The sequence below is a fragment of the Pseudophryne corroboree genome, chromosome 1 (genome assembly GCF_028390025.1).
Source record: "Pseudophryne corroboree isolate aPseCor3 chromosome 1, aPseCor3.hap2, whole genome shotgun sequence".
Taxonomy (NCBI): Eukaryota; Metazoa; Chordata; class Amphibia; order Anura; family Myobatrachidae; genus Pseudophryne; species Pseudophryne corroboree.
The window spans coordinates 59,308,330-59,316,098 of NC_086444.1; positions in this window are offsets into that span (position 1 = coordinate 59,308,330).

Here is a 7,769-nt window from a genome sequence, read left to right on the forward strand (position 1 = left end):
TTCCCTGACTAAAAATATTGATACCTTTGACAGGGACAGTATTTTATTGACTATAGAGCATTTAAAGGATGCATTTCTATATATGCGAGATGCGCAGAGGGATATTTGCACTCTGGCATCAAGAGTAAATGCGATGTCCATATCTGCAAGAAGATGTTTATGGACACGACAGTGGTCAGGTGATGCAGATTCCAAACGGCACAAAGATGTATTGCCGTATAAAGGGGAGGAGTTATTTGGGGTCGGTCCATGGGACCTGGTGGCCAGGGCAACTGCTGGAAAATCCACCGTTTTTTACCCTAAGTCACATCTCTGCAGAAAAAGACACCGTCTTTTCAGCCTCAGTCCTTTCGTCCCTATAAGAGTCATATCTGCCCAGGGATAGAGGAAAGGGAAGAAGACTGCAGCAGGCAGCCCATTCCCAGGAACAGAAGCCCTCCACCGCTTCTACCAAGTTCTCAGCATGACGCTGGGACCGTACAGGACCCCTGGATCCTACAAGTAGTATCCAAGGGGTACAGATTGGAATGTCGAGAGGTTTCCCCCCTCGCAGGTTCCTGTAGTCTGCTGTACCAATGTCTCCCTCCGACAGGGAGGCAGTATTGAAAACAATTCACAAGCTGTATTCCCAGCAGGTGATAATAAAATTACCCCTCCGACAACAAGGAAAGGGGTATTACTCCACACTATATGGTGGTACTGAAGGCTAGGTGAGACCTATTCTAAATCTGAAAAATTTGAACACTTGCAAGGGTTCAAATCCAGATGGAGTCACTCAGAGCAGTGATAGCAAAGAACAAGGGGACTATATGGTGTCCCGGGACATCAGGGATGCTTACCTCCATGTCCCAAAATTTGCCTTTTCTCACCAAGGGTACCTCAGGTTCGTGGTACAGAACTGTCAATATCAGTTTCAAGACGATGCCGTTGGATTGTCCAAGGCACCCCGGGTCCTTACCAAGGTAATGACCGAAAGGAGGATTCGTCTTCAAAGAAAATGGACGACCTCCTGATAAGAACAAGGTCCAGAGAACAGTTGGAGGTCGGAGTAGCACTATCTCAAGTAGTTCTACGACAGCACGGGTGGATTCTAAATATTCCAAAACCGCAGTTGTTCCGACGACACGTCTGCTGGTCCTAGGGATGATTCTGGACACAGTCCAGGAAAAGGTGTTTCTCCCAGAGGAGAAAGCCAGGGAGTTATCCGAGCTAATCGGGATCCTCCTAAAACCAGGAAAAGTGTCAGTGCATCATTGCACAAGAGTCCTGGTAAAAATGGTGGCTTATTACGAAGCGCTTCCATTCGGCAGATTTCACGCAAGAACTCTTCAGTGGGATCTGCTGGACAAATGGTCCGGATCGCATCTTCAGATGCATCAGCGGATAACCCTATATCCAAGGACAAGGGTGTCTCTCCTGTGGTGATTACAGAGTGCTCATCTTCTAGAGGGCCGCAGATTCGGCATTCAGGATTGGATGCTGGTGACCACGGAGGCCAGCCTGAGAGGCTGGGGAGCAGTCACACAAGGAGTGTGATCAAGTCTGGAGAATTCTCTCCACATAAATATACTGGAGCTAAGAGCAAATTTATAATGCTCTAAGCTTAGCAAGACCTCTGCTTCAAGGTCAGCCGGTATTGATCCAGTGGGATAACATCACGGCAGTCGCCCACGTAAACAGAAAGGGCGGCACAAGAAGCAGGAGGGCAGTGGCAAAACTGCAAGGATTTTTCGCTAGGCGGAAAATCATGTGATAGCACTGTCAGCAGTGTTCATTCCGGGAGTGGACGACTGGGAAGCAGACTTCCTCAGCAGGCACGACCTCCACCCGGGAGAGTGGGAACTTCATCGGGAAGTTTTCCGCATGATTGTGAACCGTTGGGAAAGACCAAAGGTGGACATGATGGCGTCCCGCCCGAACAAAAAATGGGACAGGTATTGCGCCAGGTCACGAGACCTTCAGGCGATAGCTGTGGACGTCCTGGTAACACCGTGGGTGTAACAGTCAGTGTATGTGTTCCCTCCTCTGCTTCTCATAACCAAGGTATTGAGAATTATAAGACATAGAGGAGTAAGAACTATACTCGTGGCTCCGGATTGGCCAAGAGGGACTTGGTAACCGGAACTTCAAGAGATGCTCACAGAGGACTAATGGCCTCGGGAGCTAAGAAGGGATTTGCTTTCAGCAAGTACCATGTCTGTTCCAAGAGGAACCGTGGCATCGGCCTTTAAGAAAGGACCTGCTCCAGCAGGGACCTTGTCTGTTCCAAGACTTACCGCGACTGCGTTTGACGGCATGGCGGTTTGAACGCCGGATCCTAAGGGAAAAGGCATTCCGGAAGAGGTCATACCTACCCTGGTCAAAGCCAGGAAGGAGGTGACCGCACAACGTTATCACCACATGTGGTAAAAATATGTTGCGTGGGTGAGGCCAGGAAGGCCCCACGAAAAAATTTCAACTAGGTCGATTTCTGCACTTCCTGCAAACAGGAGTGTCTATGAGCCTCAAATTGGGGTCCATTAAGGTTCAAGTTTCGGCCCTATAGATTTTCTTCCAGAAAGAATTGGCTTCAGTTCCTGAAGTCCAGACGTTTGTCAAGGGAGTATTGCATATACAGCCCTTGTGTGCCTCCAGTGGCACCGTGGGATCTCAACGTAGTGTTGGGATTCCTCAAATCATATTGGTTTGAACCACTCAAATCTGTGGATTTGAAATATCTCACATGGAAAGTGACCATGCTGTTGGCCCTGGCCTCGGCCAGGCGATTGTCAAAATTGGCGGCTTTGTCTTACAAAAGCCCATATTTGATTTTCCATTCGGACAGGGCAGAACTGCGGACTCGTCCCCAGTTTCTTCCTAAGGTGGTGTCAGCGTTTCACCTGAAACAACCTATTGTGGTGCCTGCGGCTACTAGGGACTTGGAGGACTCCAAGTTGCTAGACGTTGTCAGGGCCCTGAAAATATATATATATATATATATATATATATATATATATATATATATATATATATATATATAATTCCAGGACGGCTGGAGTCAGAAAGTCTGACTTGCTGTTTATATTGTAGGCACCCAAAAAGCTGGGTGCTCCTGCTTCTAAGCAGACTATTGCTCGTTGGATTTGTAGTACAATTCAGCTTGCACATTCTGTGGCAGGCCTGCCACAGCCAAAATCTGTAAATGCCCATTCCACAAGGAAGGTGGGCTCATCTTGGGCGGCTGCCCGAGGGGTCTCGGCTTTACAATTTTGCCGAGCAGCTACTTGGTCAGGGGCAAACACGTTTGCAAAATTCTACAAATTTGATACCCTGGCTGAGGAGGACCTGGAGTTCTCTCATTCGGTGCTGCAGAGTCATCCGCACTCTCCCGCCCGTTTGGGAGCTTTGGTATAATCCCCATGGTCCTGACGGAGTCCCCAGCATCCACTAGGACGTTAGAGAAAATAAGATTTTACTTACCGATAAATCTATTTCTCATAGTCCGTAGTGGATGCTGGGCGCCCATCCCAAGTGCGGATTGTCTGCATTACTTGTACATAGTTATTGTTACAAAAAATCGGGTTATTATTGTTGTGAGCCATCTTTTTTAGAGGCTACTTCATTGTTATCATACTGTTAACTGGGTTCAAATCACAAGTTGTACGGTGTGATTGGTGTGGCTGGTATGAGTCTTACCCGGGATTCAAGATCCTTCCTTATTGTGTACGCTCGTCCGGGCACAGTACCTAACTGAGGCTTGGAGGAGGGTCAGAGGGGGAGGAGCCAGTACACACCATGTGATCCTAAAATGTTGCTTTTGGGCTCTGTCTCCTGCGGAGCCGCTATCCCCCCCCATGGTCCTGACGGAGTCCCCAGCATCCACTACGGACTAAGAGAAATAGATTTATCGGTAAGTAAAATCTTATTTTATCCTGCATGCAAACATGGTGAATGTATTTGCACCTCCCTTGCAGTACAACATGGTTTGTCCAGGTGCAGTTTTTTTATTTTTATGTTTTTGCTCTATACTTTGCTTCCGATTATCAATCGGCCCCAAGGATGGCTGGAATATAAAAAAAAAAAATGAAATTGCTGTACACATTTTAAATAACTATCCCCTCCAGAAACTCTTTGTAAGCTCTTTCTTTTGTATATAACTACAACTTATTGCTGAGCACATCCTGATCCCATTTTTTATTTTTTTTTTAAATAGTTTTTGGAAAGTGGGTGACTTAAGTTAAACTTATTTTAAATAAAAATTTTAAGCCACCGTAACGCATTCCGGCACTTCGGATGTTGCATCATGGATACTGCTTTTAGCCTATACAAGTACAAACAGAAATAGCAGACCGTAACTGTGCGATATATGTGAGACGCAAGGTGCTGCCATAGTTGACTATCTAATCAAGGCACAACTGACTTTAATAATACTTCTCTGAAGTAGCAGAAAATGAATCATGAGTGAGTGTAATCTACAGTTTTGGCCAAGGTGCAGTTTTTAAAATCTATACATCTTATAAATGAGAACGTCTATTTGTCTGATTATGATAAACTCCATAACCACAGTTTCTCTGACGTCCTAGTGGATGCTGGGGACTCCGTCAGGACCATGGGGAATAGCGGCTCCGCAGGAGACAGGGCACAAAAGTAAAAGCTTTAGGATCAGGTGGTGTGCACTGGCTCCTCCCCCTATGACCCTCCTCCAAGCCTCAGTTAGATTTTTGTGCCCGGCCGAGAAGGGTGCAATCTAGGTGGCTCTCCTAAAGAGCTGCTTAGAGTAAAAGTTTTGTTAGGTTTTTTATTTTCAGTGAGTCCTGCTGGCAACAGGCTCACTGCATCGAGGGACTTAGGGGAGAGAAGTGAACTCACCTGCGTGCAGGATGGATTGGCTTCTTAGGCTACTGGACACCATTAGCTCCAGAGGGAGTCGGAACACAGGTCTCACCCTGGGGTTCGTCCCGGAGCCGCGCCGCCGACCCCCTTGCAGATGCCGAAAAGTGAAGAGGTCCAGAAACCGGCGGCAGAAGACTTTTCAGTCTTCATAAGGTAGCGCACAGCACTGCAGCTGTGCGCCATTGTTGTCAGCACACTTCATAGCAGCGGTCACTGAGGGTGCAGGGCGCTGGGGGGGGCGCCCTGGGCAGCAATGATAGTACCTTATTCTGGCTAAAAATACATCACATATAGCCCCTGGGGGCTATATGGATGTATTTAACCCCTGCCAGGTCTCAGAAAAACGGGAGAAGAAGCCCGCCGAAAAGGGGGCGGGGCCTATTCTCCTCAGCACACAGCGCCATTTTCCCTCACAGAAATGCTGGTGGGAAGGCTCCCAGGCTCTCCCCTGCACTGCACTACAGAAACAGGGTTAAAACAGAGAGGGGGGGCACTTATTTGGCGATATGACTATATATATTAAAATGCTATAAGGGAAAAACACTTATATAAAGGTTGTCCCTGTATAATTATAGCGTTTTTGGTGTGTGCTGGCAAACTCTCCCTCTGTCTCCCCAAAGGGCTAGTGGGGTCCTGTCCTCTATCAGAGCATTCCCTGTGTGTGTGCTGTGTGTCGGTACGTGTGTGTCGACATGTATGAGGACGATGTTGGTGAGGAGGCGGAGCAATTGCCTGTAACGGTGATGTCACTCTCTAGGGAGTCGACACCGGAATGGATGGCTTATTTAAGGAATTACGTGATAATGTCAACACGCTGCAAGGTCGGTTGACGACATGAGACGGCCGGCAAACCAATTAGTACCTGTCCAGGCGTCTCAAACACCGTCAGGGGCGTTAAAACGTCCTTTTACCTCAGTCGGTCGACACAGACACGGACACTGACTCCAGTGTCGACGGTGAAGAAACAAACGTATTTTCCTTTAGGGCCACACGTTACTTGTTAAGGGCAATGAAGGAGGTGTTACATATTTCTGATACTACAAGTACCACAAAAAAGGGTATTATGTGGAGTGTGAAAAAACTACCTGTAGTTTTTCCTGAATCAGATAAATTAAATGAAGTGTGTGATGATGCGTGGGTTTCCCCCGATAGAAAATTATTGGCGGTATACCCTTTCCCGCCAGAAGTTATGGCGCGTTGGGAAACACCCCTTAGGGTGGATAAGGCGCTCACACGCTTATCAAAACAAGTGGCGGTACCGTCTCCAGATAGGGCCGCCCTCAAGGAGCCAGCTGATAGGAGGCTGGAAAATATCCTAAAAAGTATATACATACTGGTGTTATACTGCGACCAGCGATCGCCTCAGCCTGGATGTGCAGCGCTGGGGTGGCTTGGTCGGATTCCCTGACTGAAAATATTGATACCCTTGACAGGGACAGTATTTTATTGACTATAGAGCATTTAAAGGATGCATTTCTATATATGCGAGATGCACAGAGGGATATTTGCACTCTGGCATCAAGAGTAAGTGCGATGTCCATATCTGCCAGAAGTTGTTTATGGACACGACAGTGGTCAGGTGATGCAGATTCCAAACGGCACATGGAAGTATTGCCGTATAAAGGAGAAAAAGACAACGTCTTTTCAGCCTCAGTCCTTTCGTCCCCATAAGGGCAAGCGGGCAAAAGGACAGTCATATCTGCCATGGGATAGAGGAAAGGGAAGAAGACTGCAGCAGGCAGCCCATTCCCAGAAACAGAAGCCCTCCACCGCTTCTGCCAAGTCCTCAGCATGACGCTGGGGCCGTACAAGCGGACTCAGGTGCGGTGGGGGGGGTCGTCTCAAGAGTTTCAGCACGCAGTGGGCTCACTCGCAAGTGGACCCCTGGATCCTACAAGTAGTATCCCAGGGGTACAGATTGGAAATTCGAGACGTCTCCCCCTCGCAGGTTCCTGAAGTCTGCTTTACCAACGTCTCCCTCCGACAGGGAGGCAGTAGTGGAAACAATTCACAAGCTGTATTCCCAGCAGGTGATAATCAAAGTACCCCTCCTACAACAAGGAAAGGGGTATTATTCCACACTATATTGTGGTACTGAAGCCAGACGGCTCGGTGAGACCTATTCTAAATCTGAAATAGTTGAACACTTACATACAAAGGTTCAAATCAAGATGGAGTCACTCAGAGCAGTGATAGCGAACCAGGAAGAAGGGGACTATATGGTGTCCCGGGACATCAGGGATGCTTACCTCCATGTCCCAATTTGCCCTTCTCACCAAGGGTACCTCAGGTTCGTGGTACAGAACTGTCACTATCAGTTTCAGACGCTGCCGGTTGGATTATCCACGGCACCCCGGGTCCTTACCAAGGTAATGGCCGAAATGATGATTCTTCTTCAAAGAAAATGGACGACCTCCTGATAGGGGCAAGGTCCATAGAACAGTTGGAGGTCGGAGTAGCACTATCTCAAGTAGTTCTACGACAGCACGGGTGGATTCTAAATATTCCAAAACCGCAGCTGATTCCGACAACACGTCTGCTGTTCCTAGGGATGATTCTGGACACAGTCCAGAAAAAGGTGTTTCTCCCGGAGAAGAAAGCCAGGGAGTTATCCGAGCTAGTCAGGAACCTCCTAAAACCAGGAAAAGTGTCAGTGCATCATTGCACAAGGGTCCTGGGAAAAATGGTGGCTTCTTACGAAGCGATTCCATTCGGTAGATTTCACGCAAGAACTTTTCAGTGGGATCTGCTGGAAAAATGGTCCGGATCGCATCTTCAGATGCATCAGACGGATAACCCTGTCTCCAAGGACAAGGGTGTTTCTTCTGCGGTGGCTGCAGAGTGCTCATCTACTAAAGGGCCGCAGATTCGGCATTCAGGACTGGGTCCTGGTGACC